This window comes from Leuresthes tenuis, unplaced genomic scaffold, assembly GCF_036924035.1.
Source record: "Leuresthes tenuis unplaced genomic scaffold, fLeuTen1.0.hap1 SCAF_4, whole genome shotgun sequence".
NCBI lineage: Eukaryota > Metazoa > Chordata > Actinopteri > Atheriniformes > Atherinopsidae > Leuresthes > Leuresthes tenuis.
Genome location: NW_027325358.1, coordinates 31598940 through 31611150, shown reverse-complemented (window position 1 = coordinate 31611150; position 12211 = coordinate 31598940). Strand labels below are relative to the sequence as shown.

The window sequence follows — 12211 nt, the reverse complement described above, 5'->3', positions numbered from 1 at the left end:
GCTCCCGCTTCTGATGGTGTATAGTCGGGCTTTCGAGCCTTTTCTTCCCCGGTTTTTACAAATTATGGTTGGACATTCAGACCTTCTTTTAGCCGAAAACCTCCGCTCCCTCTTTTGATCATACATTGTTGGGCATTCGCACCTTTTCTTACCCGCTATTTACAAAAAATGGTCGGCCATTCACACCTTGTAGCCGAACACATTCGCTCCCGCTATTGATTGTGTACAGTCGGGTATTTTAACCAACTACGGTCGGACATTCACACCTTCTTATGGCGGAACACCTCCGCTCCCTCTTTTGATTGTGTATGTTCGGGCATTCGAACCTTTTCTTACCCGCTTTTTACAAACTATGCTCTTACATTCAAACCTTCTTGTAGCCTAACACATCCAGTCCTGCTTTTGATGATGTATGGTTGGGCATTCGCACCTTTTTTTTTACCCATTTTTGAGGAATTATGGGTGGACATTCACACCTTCTTGCAGCTGAACACCTCCTCTCCCACTTATGATCATGTGCGGTTGGATATTCGAAAATTTTTTTTCATGTTTTCTAGCAATTATTGATGGACATTCAGACCTTCTTGCAGTTGAACACCTCCGCTCCCGCTTTTGATGGTGTATAGTTGGGCTTCTGAGCCTTTTTCTTCCCCAGTTTTTACAAATTATGGTTGGACATTTAGACCTTCTTGCAGCCGAAAACCTCCGTTCCCTCTTTTGATCATACATTGTCGGGCATTCGCACCTTTTCTTACCCGCTTTTTACCAATTATGGTCGGATATTCACACCTTCTTACAGCGGAGAACCTCCGCTCCCTTTTTTGGTCTGGCAATACTACCTTTTCTTACCCGTTTTTGAGTAATTATGGCTGGACATTCACAGCTTCTTGCAGCCGAACACCTCTTCTCCCGCTTTTGATGATGAATGGTCCGGCATTCTTACCTTTTCTAACACATTTTTCAGCAATTATTGTCGGTCATTCACACCTTTCTCATCAGCTTTTTGCAAATTATGATCTGACATTCACACCTACTTGCAGCCGAACACCTCGGCTTCCGCTTTTGATGGTGTATATTTTGGCATTCGAACCTTTTCTTACCCGCTTTTTACCAACTATGGTCGGACATTCACACCTTCTTACAGCGGAACACCTCCGCTCCCTCTTTTGATGGTGTATGTTCTGGCATTCGAACCTTTTCTTACCCACTTTCTACAAACTATGCTCGGACATTCACACCTTCTTGCAGCGAAACACCTCCGCTCCCTCTTTTGATTGTGTATGTACGGGCATTCGAACCTTTTCTTACCCGCCTTTTACAAACTATGGTCGGACATTCAAACCTTCTTGTGGCCGAACACATCCACTTCTGCTTTTGATGATGTATAGTTGGGCATTCACGTCTTTTCTTACCCATTTTTCAGTAATTATTGGTGGACTTTCACACCTTCTTGTAGCCGAACAACTCCGCTTCCGCTATTGATTGTGTACAGTCGGGTTTTTTAACCTTTTCTTACCCGCTTTTTACCAACTATGGCCGGACATTCGCAGCATCTTACAGCGGAACACCTCCGCTCCCTCTTTTGATGGTGTATGTTCGGACATTCGCACCTTGTCTTACCCGCTTTTTATAAAATTTAGTCGAACATTCACACCTTTTTGCAGCCGAACACACTTTTTTGCAGCCGAATTTGGGCATTCGAACCTTTTCATACCCACTTTTTACCAACTATGGTCGGACATTCACACCGTCTTACAGCGGAACACCTCCGCTCCCTCTTTTGATGGTGTATGTTCGGGCATTCGAACCTTTTCTTACCCGCTTTTTACAAACTATGCTCGGACATTCAAACCTTCTTGTAGCCGAACACATCCACTCCTGCTTTTGATGATGTATGGTTGGGCATTCGAACCTACTTGTTGCCCGCTTTTCATTAATTATGGGTGGACATTCACACCTTGTCGCAGCCAAACACCTCCGCTCCCTGTTTTGATCATGTATGGTTGGACATTCGCACCTTTTCTCACCCGCATTTTGCAAACTATGGTCGGCCATTCACAGCTTCCTCTCCACCATACTTGTATGGTGGGATATTCACACCCACTTGCATCCGAAGACCTCCGCCCCCACTTTTGTTGATATTTAGCCGATCATTCGCACCTTACCCGCTTTTGGCCAACTATGGCCTTCTTGCAGCCAAAAACCTCTGATCTCGCTTTTGATGATGTAAGGTTGGGCATTCAGACCTTGCTTCACCTGCTTTTCATCAAATATAGTCGGACATTCACACCTTCTTGCAGCCGAACACTTCCGCTCCACCTTTTAGTTTTCTATGGGGCATTCACACCTTTTTTTACACCGCATTTTATAAAAACACCACAGGAACACCGTATTGAGGCTTTGTTCTGACCGCTCATTCGGTGTCGCGTTTCTTTCAAGCAATTCTCCTGGTTAGCCCGCACTCGGCTCGCTCCCAGAGCCGTGTTAAAGTCTGCTTCGCATTCACTCTCTTTTCTCAGCAGATTAAAAGAAACTTCCATCCTGCACCGCTGTTTGCTTTTTCACAAGAGCAGAGGAGAGCGCACCGTTCCCAGCAGCACTGCAGTACCGGGTCGATGCTTGGAGTGAACGGAGCAAGCTCCTTTTTCAACTCCTATTGATAAAAATCCATTTAATATGTAGTCCTTGCATAGACATATCACATATTAAACTGATAAGTACAGATACTACACTTGATCTTAGCCAAAAGGCCGAGAAGCGATATCTGTCCACTGGTTCACGTCCGAGGGCCCTTCCTGGCACAATGCGCACTTGTAGCGGTGTTCTTTTTATGGCCATAGTGTCACTTTGCACCTCCGCCCACCCGCTGCACTGAGCACTCTTCAGCCCTTTTAAATGGTATAACTTTACACTACCACACGCTCCAGCGAGCACCATTCAAGCAACAACTTTGCACTCCAGCTTCGAACATCGGCACAAGTAAGGCGACTCTACTCAGAGAAGTCACTCTGCACAGTAACAAGATTTCTTTTGCACAGACAGAAAGGGCTTCATCCGCAAAGGTAAAGCCTGCCAAAAATAGAAACAACTCATTAGTGCTGCTCAACGTTGTACTTTGCAGTAAAAGAAAGAGCAAATCTAAAGTTTCAGGAATCCGAGAATAAGCTTACTTTCATGAGTTCTTCACGATTTCGGATTTTGCTATAAAATGAATTCCTTCACTCAAACTAAATTAAAACTGCTAAACCGCTAATCTGTTACATACAAGGCAGATGTCAAATTCACCGAAATAGGATCTAAGGGTATTTGGCCAATCGAGCTGTAGCAGCTTCGGTAAAAGAGTATAAGTTGAAGAGTTTGTGAATAAAGGTGTGCGCACACATAGTGAGTTGTATGAAAATAGGCAGGGAGCAATGCCGGCTGGGGTATATGTTCTTGTATGTTGTCTGACTGTTTGATTTGAATGTGTTGCGTAAGTGTTCTGTTGAATGTTACATGTTTGGGCTTTGACACGCTTCACTGTGGTTGTTAACTGTGTGGTGTGTCCTGAAATGTTATATGTTTGGGCTGTGTGACATGCTTAATGCTTTTCAGTAGCAACCCACTTATTCATATATAGCAACTGACAACATAAGAAGTCCGGACATACTTTGATAGTAGTTGTAGAAGTATCCTTATTGATAATAGATAAACTAATTCATAGTGATAGAACAGTAGATGAACAGGTGCCTGCACATGTCTCATGAAAATAAAATGGGTGTATGATTGCTGACGGCAGAGCAATACTGCCAAACTTATGAGTTCTTGTGGCAAACTTGATTCAGTGTCTTGACGTGTATACGCTGTTTCGCTGACTTGTCACAAGAAACAAAGTGTGTTTGATAAGATCCGACCATTTTATTACGGGAGGATCAGTATGTATGGATTCTGATGTGACTGATAAACCCATTCGTATCTTAAGCATAATCTAATACGTGAGACAACGCCCTGGCACACAATCAAAAAAAAAAAGAGAGAGAGCGGTTTTGTGTCCCCACAGTCCATAATGTAGAAAAGAGAGAAAAAAGCCTTTCTGATTTGGTGTGTGTGCTCACAGTGCAGAGTGTAGAGAAAAGAGAGAAAAGAAAGCCGTTTTGGTGTCACGGGTGTTGTGACTTACACACACACATTTCTGAATTGAGAAAGGAAATTATTTTAGAGAAAGCACTAGAGTTTAGATCCCACATTTGTTGATAGGCATTCATTTAATTTTTCTTTTAATCAGTTTTAAAGTGAATACTAACTGAGAAATGAAAAAGGTGAAGAGTTTAGAAGCTTGGTTCAAGAGCAAAACTTGGTTTATGATCAGCTGAGTCTCTAAACAGAACAGCAAAGGGCTTCATCGAATATTTAAAAAAGATTCAGATTGTTAGAATATCCAGAATTTATAGGAATGGTGGTGATTACTCTTATTTTCTAGAATGGAAATAACTGCACCATGTCTGTTTTATGAATTTAAGGGGCTAAAAAGTTTTGTTCTCGTTTTTCTATGATTAACCGAATGTATGTGAGAGTCCAAACAGACAGAAGGGTTACGGCCGAGCGCTGGACCTTCCAAAAAAGATGAGACAGGCTGGACCTGTGCCATACTAGTTAAGACCTGCCTGTGGATAACAGGTTCTTTAAACTCTCACACACACAAACTCACACACGTTTGCACACATACACCCATACACACACACATTCTTGAACTTGCTGCAAGATTAAACATTTGCATTAACTGACTCCAGCAACTCTGAGTCTCATTGAGAGACTTTTCTCAACAATTGGGTCCTCAAACCAGATCTCAACGTTTTTTCCGCTTTCCAGGGTCGGAGCTGAAACCGTGCACGGGGGAGTCCAGTACTCCTAATGAAAGACCCCCTGCTGAATTGCGGTAATTAGGGGCCAGTGTCCACTGAAAGGGGGAAAAAGGGACGAGATCGTACTTTTGAATCAATGGCCAGAAGCCATTGGCAGTGCAGGCATCAACAATAATGGTGTTATTTCACCCATTAACACTTAAGGTACCTCATGCAGTGGCTGTGATATGGTTACTTAACAAAATATCTTTACCAGACATCTCTCCTACATAACAGTTCTTCTTTCACAGCCACACCTTGTTGTCACACTGCTACCTACCCCACAGATGGAAAGCCTCATGATTGCATGTCAGAAATAACCATCAGTGTTTTACCCAGGCCAGACTTAACTGATATACGTTATGAAAATGCAGAAATAACTATATTTATTCAACAGGTCAAGCAAAAAACCCTGATGGCACAAATGCTACAGGATTTGCAGTAGTAACAGAAACTGAAGTTTTCTTAAAACAACCACTACCAAAAAATTACTCTGTTCAAGCAGTCGAATTGGTAGCTTTAACTGAAGCTTGTAAATTAAATAACAAAAAGGTTGTTAACGTTTACACTGACAGTCAGTATGCCTTCTCAACTGTACATGTGTTAACACAGCATTGGAAAAACAGGTATGTTGACATCCACAGCTAAATGTATAAACTACAAATATTTTAGCATTATTAGATGTTATTCAATTGCCATCTACAATAGACTCGTATGAATGACCGGAAGGAAAACCATACTGCCAAAGAATTTGTTTAAATATGCTGCAGTATTGAGCCACGCACCATGTCATGTCTCAACAGGAGGGATGGAAGCAATAATGAACAAGGTTTTTACAGCATATGGTTTTACTAATTATTGAATTTTTTTTTTTAGAATAAATAAATGAATAAAGTTTTGTCTAGCAGGTCAAATATGTGCAAAATACATTCCACAGGGCAATCTAAGACCAAAACGAAGATAATTCCCTAAGCCAGTGTATCTTTTTCAACATATTTGTTTGGATTTCATTATTTCATTATTGTGTAGATTTCATTGAACTAAATTAATGTTAAGGGAAACGATTCTGCTCAGTGACAACAGAGGTTTTTACCAAATGGTCTGAAATATTTCCATGTGCACAAGCAGATGCACTCTCAGTAGCAAAATCACGCGTAAAATAACTCATTTCTAGATTTGAAATTCCTGAAAAGATCTTCAGTGATAATTTGACACACTTTGTAAACTATGTCATCTCACTGATGGCAAAGAACTTAAAATAGATCTTAGAAACCACTGTGATATAGAAGGTTTCGCTAACACATTGGAATTGTTTTACTATTTACATATGCATGTGCAGTGAAGAATTGCTTGCTGCTGATAAATGCAAAGAAGAACAGCTTACACATAGATGCTCACATATAGGCTGCTGAATGCAATGAAGACCTGCTTATCCAGTAAAGTTCAATGTCAATGTGTAATATTCAATTAGGATTTGCAAAACAGTGAAGTTAAACAATGAATGGGTCCATAGTCGGTATGAGAAGACTACAGGAATATTTACCTGGGTGTACGTTCAAACAGAGATGAGAAAATTGCGATAAATTATTGTTTGTTTGTTTGTTAGTATGTATATGAATGTTATGTGTATAAACTGTGTTGAGTTGTAGTTACTCAGTAGTGTCTCAGTGAAACAACCGACGGGGGAAGCCTTGCGGTGACAACAAAAGCAGTGTTTTACTGATCAGTCAAGTTGCTCCAGTGTACTCCATACAAACTGGTTGGCTACTGAAGGGATAGAAAATGGGGAATACTTGTTTTAAAGCAAACAAGGAATTAGATGGGAAAAATACATGTTTTAACGGGACCCAGACAATATTATATAGATGTCGCCACTGAAGTAAAGAACATTTACGTGGGATGGTGTGAGGGTCCTCGTTTGGCTGACGTTCGCTGATATGCTCGCCATGCTCAGAACCAAGTTGAGACGCGTAAGACAACCAAAGGGGACAAGTGTGAAAAGGAGCTGCATTTGGCAACCATGACCATGTATTACGCAGTTGGTGTAAACAGAGGACGAGGCCGAAGTCGAAGACGTGGACGTGTGGGAGAGGAGGTCGAAATGGGCCACGCCAGAGCTATGATCCGAATATTTGTTTTTACTGTGGCCAGACTGGACACTGGAAGAAGGACTGTCCACAGCTAAAAAGTGATGAAATTGGGCAAAAGGCTGACTGAGGGTGGGAGGCAGGTTCTGGACGTCACGCGGCAGCGGAGCCTCCACTAATGGGTGATAGCACAAACACACTCACACATTTTTCCTGCTCTGTGTAGTGAAGCAACGCTTGCCGACTGTGATTCACGTAGTAAAGTTTTGCATGCTATTTCCGTCCTAGAGCAAAGATATTTCTCTCAGAATATAGGAACTTATGTTCATCAGTAGTGACGTCAGGGGAGTTTGATTGCCCTCCAAAGTTAAGTGGAAACCACGTTTACTGTATGTCTGCATCAGGCCAGGTTGTGAAGGAGAAAATGACAATGCCCATTGCGTGTTGTCACTCCCGATGAGCTCTCCTTCAAACACTCATTTTTGTTATCAGAGTTGTGTCCCATTAACCTGATGGGCTGTGATCTCATGTGTAAATTAGGCATTATTTTAACTTCTACACCAGAGGGTGTTAAGGTTATGTTACAGCCTGACAAAGTTTTCACAGCAGTGCAGTTTGATTCATCGGCACTTACATATGCTTATGAGTGGAAACTTCCCAGCTCTCCTTTTTCACAACAACTAGTGGAAGAAGCAAAAGCGTTAGTTTCACCCCTTTCTGATTTCATGCAACCTACTGATTTGCACTGCACATCACACATTTCTTTGGGGCCTGACAATGACTATGAGAAGAAGTGAAAAAATATGTGCGCCTACTTTATTGGCTGTGTCGCTCACTCCAGAGCACTTCGATTTTTTTAATGTTTGTGGTACTCGCCCTCACATTTCCTTGGCCAAACGTACACACAGGCAGTGACAAGGTGTGGGAGAGTTTGTTGCTACATGTCAGAAAGAAATGGAGTGGACCGTTTCACCTGCTGATCCAAATTTGATGTTTTCTGAACGATTGTCAGCATACAAAAAAAACATTTTTGAGTACAATGCATTGTCAAAGAACTGTGGACTTAATTCCTACCACAGAATCACATTTTGAAGCATGTTTTTTATCTGAAACAGATTTGTCTTCGATACCCATGTTGGCTGAAGTGCCCAATGATCTTTGGGCTAAGAGCAAATATGATGTGGGGTTGATAAAAGGCTGTGAACCAGTAATTGTCACCCCTAAATCAGACTTTTGTCCATGTAAAAAACAATACCCTTTTAAGCCTGAAGCAATTAAAGGGATTAAACCTGTTTTTCAATCTTTTCAGAAAACAGGCGTTATTGTTCCTTTTGAAAATTCACCTGTGCTTACTCCATTGATTCCTGTTAAAAAGATTAAAGATGCTGGCCAGCCAGATGAATGGCGTTTTGTACAGGACCTCCAAGCGGTGAATGCTGCAGTTCAGCCACATGCTCCTACTGTGCCCAACCCACACACTATTTTGTCTCAAATTACATCAGATGCACAGTTTTTCTCAGTGGTTGACTTGTCGCCAGTGCACCCTGATAGCCCATTTTGGTTTGCTTTTTAGTTTGAAGGGAGATCTTGGACTTTTACCCGGTTATGCCAGGGGTACTGTGAAAGTCCCACTATTTACAATGCTGCCCTCAAAGCTAGTCTGGATTAACTTCAATCAACCACAGGCTCTGCTCTTTTGCAGTATGTGGATGACATCCTTTTATGTAGTCCATCTAAACAACAGTGTGAAAAAGACAGTGAATCTGTTGAAACATCTTCATTCTTATGGCCATAAAGCCAGCCTTTCTAATTTACAGTTTGTACAGGACGAAGTCACCTTTTTGGGTCATGTGATTTCTAAGGATGGGCGCTCACTTTCTCCTAAACGTGTTGCTGCAGTTCAGATCATTCCTAAACCGGTTACTAAAAAACAGCTTATGTCATTCTTAGGTATAACATCTTACTGCAGGAACTTTATTCCTAACTACTCTTTTCTCGAAGCTCTCTTAGGTGCTCTTATCCATGGTAAAGGCCTCCAGTCAGCTGATCGTGTTCCATGGACTCCTGAGGCTGAATCAGCCTTTAGTCAGCTTAAGCTGGCTCTTCAAACAGCACCAACACTTGGCATTCCAGATCCTCATAAACCTTTCATACAGGCAGTTGATGAGAAGCATGGTTGTATGACATCTGTTCTTATGCAGGAACATGGGGCAGGCAAAGGCCAGTGGCTCATTTCTCAGCAAAACTGGACTCTGTGGCTGCAGGCCTGCCTGGTTGTCTTCGTGTTGTTGCAGCTGCAGAGAAAGCTGTCCTGGCCTCCCAAGATATTGTGGGCTACGCTAATTTGACTGTTTTGGTTCCTCATGCTGTTGCCATTATTCTTCTCGAGCAGAAAACTTCACATCTTTCAACTGCTCGTTGGCTCAGATACACCTCTGTGATATGCCAAATGTCACTGTTAAACGTTGTACTGTTCTGAATCCTGCTACTTTGCTTCCGACTCCTGAGGATGGGGAGCCTCATGACTGTGAAGCTGTTTTGGAACAAGTTTGTACACCCCGACCTGATCTTTTAGAGACTCCTCTTCCAAACTCTGACATGATTCTTTTTGTAGATGGATCAGCTTTGCGTGATCCAGCCACAGGTACTAACTGTGTTTGGTTTGCAGTATGTTCTTCACATGACACTTTGTTGTCTGGTTCTCTTCCTAAACATTTCTTTGCTCAAACTACTGAGCTTATTGCACTTACTGAAGCTTGTAAGTTGGCAGCTGGTAAGTCTGTCACTATTTACACAGATTCCAGATATGCTTTTGGTGTTGTTCATGACTTTGGTGCGCTGTGGAAACACAGGCATTTCCTTAAATCAGATGGTAAAACTATTCTGAACTCCAAGCAGGTTTCTGATCTTCTTGATGCGATCCTTTTGCCTACAGCAATCTCGGTCTGTAAGTGTGCGGCTCACACTAACTCAGACGATCCTGTTGCTTGTGGCAATGCCAGAGCTGATGCTGCAGCTAAGCAAGCAGCTAAATCTTTTCCTGTTTTCTCTTCCCTCTCTTTGCAGGCAGAAGACTCCCTCACAGATCTCCATGCTTTGCAAACTTTTGCCTCTGCAGATGAAATTTGGTCCTCTGGACGCATTTGGTCCTCTGTGGGTGCAACTCATATGGATGGTGTTTGGATGGGACCTAATGGTAAACCCTGTCTACCTAAACATTTTTTTCCTCATTTTTCAAAATTGACACATGGGTTGGACCATGTGTCAAAAGGGGGGATGCTGAATGCACTCACTGCTCAGTGGTTCACAAAAGGGTTCAGTTCATATGCGCAAAAATACTGTCAGTCATGTATGGTTTGTGCCACACATAATGTAGGAAAGGCATTACACACATCGCAAGTTGCACACCCTCCACCAGAGAAACCTTTTGAACATTTGATGATGGATTTTGTTGAACTCACACCAGCTGAAGGAAAGAAATATGCACTAGTAATAGTGGACGTGTTTAGTAAATGGGTTGAAGTTTTCCCTGCAAAACATGCAAACAGTAATGCAGTGACTAAAGCACTGCTAAACAGAAATCATTCCTAGATGGGGCATTCCAGAGAAGATCAGCAGTGATAATGGCACACATTTTGTAAACACTGCATTGACTGAGGTTGGTAAATTCCTGGGAATAACCTTGCGCACACATTGTGCTTATCATCCACAGAGTGGAGGTGCTGTGGAAAGAGAAAATGGTACATTAAAGTCCAAGTTAGCCAAATGTTGTGAAGAAACAGGTCTGCCATGGACAAAAGCATTACCTATTGTGCTTACCTACATGAGAATGAGAATCAGAGCTCAAGTGAATCTCAGCCCATTTGAAATTTTATTTGGCAGACCTCCTAACCTGGGATTGGGACCTGTAACCAGACCCCTCCCTTCCACAACTGTTTGTGATGATGCTATGTTGTCTTACTGTCGAAACCTTTCCACTGTTCTATCTCAAGTTTCACAGAAAGTAAAAGCAGCCCTTCCAGCCACAGAAAACACACCACTCCAACCAGATGACAGGTGGAGTGTTACTACTGCAAATCCTGTAGCATTTGTGCCATCAGGGTTTTTTGCTTGACCTGTTGAATAAATATAGTTATTTCTGCATTTTCATAACGTATATCAGTTAAGTCTGGCCTGGGTAAACCACTGATGGTTATTTCTGACATGCAATCATGAGGCTTTCCATCTGTGGGGTAGGTAGCAGTGTGGATGGATTAAGTGTAGCACATCTCTTGACAACAAGGTGTGGCTGTGAAAGAAGAACTGTTATGTAGGAGAGATGTCTGGTAAAGATATTTTGTTAAGTAACCATATCACAGCCACTGCATGAGGTACCTTAAGTGTTAATGGGTGAAATAACACCATTATTGTTGATGCCTGCACTGCCAATGGCTTCTGGCCATTGATTCAAAAGTACGATCTCGTCCCTTTTTCCCCCTTTCAGTGGACACTGGCCCCTAATTACCGCAATTCAGCAGGGGGTCTTTCATTAGGAGTACTGGACTCCCCCGTGCACGGTTTCAGCTCCGACCCTGGAAAGCGGAAAAAACGTTGAGATCTGGTTTGAGGACCCAATTGTTGAGAAAAGTCTCTCAATGAGACTCAGAGTTGCTGGAGTCAGTTAATGCAAATGTTTAATCTTGCAGCAAGTTTAAGAATGTGTGTGTGTATGGGTGTATGTGTGCGAACGTGTGTGAGTTTGTGTGTGTGAGAGTTTAAAGAACCTGTTATCAACAGGCAGGTCTTAACTAGTATGGCACAGGTCCAGCCTGTCTCATCTTTTTTGGAAGGTCCAGCGCTCGGCCGTAACCCTTCTGTCTGTTTGGACTCTCACATACATTCGGTTAATCATAGAAAAACGAGAACAAAACTTTTTAGCCCCTTAAATTCATAAAACAGACATGGTGCAGTTATTTCCATTCTAGAAAATAAGAGTAATCACCACCATTCCTATAAATTCTGGATATTCTAACAATCTGAATCTTTTTTAAATGTTCGATGAAGCCCTTTGCTGTTCTATTTAGAGACTCAGCTGATCATAAACCAAGTTTTGCTCTTGAACCAAGCTTCTAAACTCTTCACCTTTTTCATTTCTCAGTTAGTATTCACTTTAAAACTGATTAAAAGAAAAATTAAATGAATGCGTATCAACAAATGTGGGATCTAAACTCTAGTGCTTTCTCTAAAATAATTTCCTTTCTCAAT

At 42.0% G+C, this 12211-nt stretch overlaps 1 non-coding gene across 1 annotated transcript; it reads right to left on the bottom strand.

Annotated features, from left to right (window-relative positions):
• Positions 1-2574: 2574 nt before the first annotated feature.
• LOC140306155 (U2 spliceosomal RNA) lies at positions 2575-2762 on the bottom strand. The gene has a single exon (XR_011915510.1). It is a non-coding gene; the product is annotated as a U2 spliceosomal RNA (small nuclear RNA).
• Positions 2763-12211: the final 9449 nt, after the last annotated feature.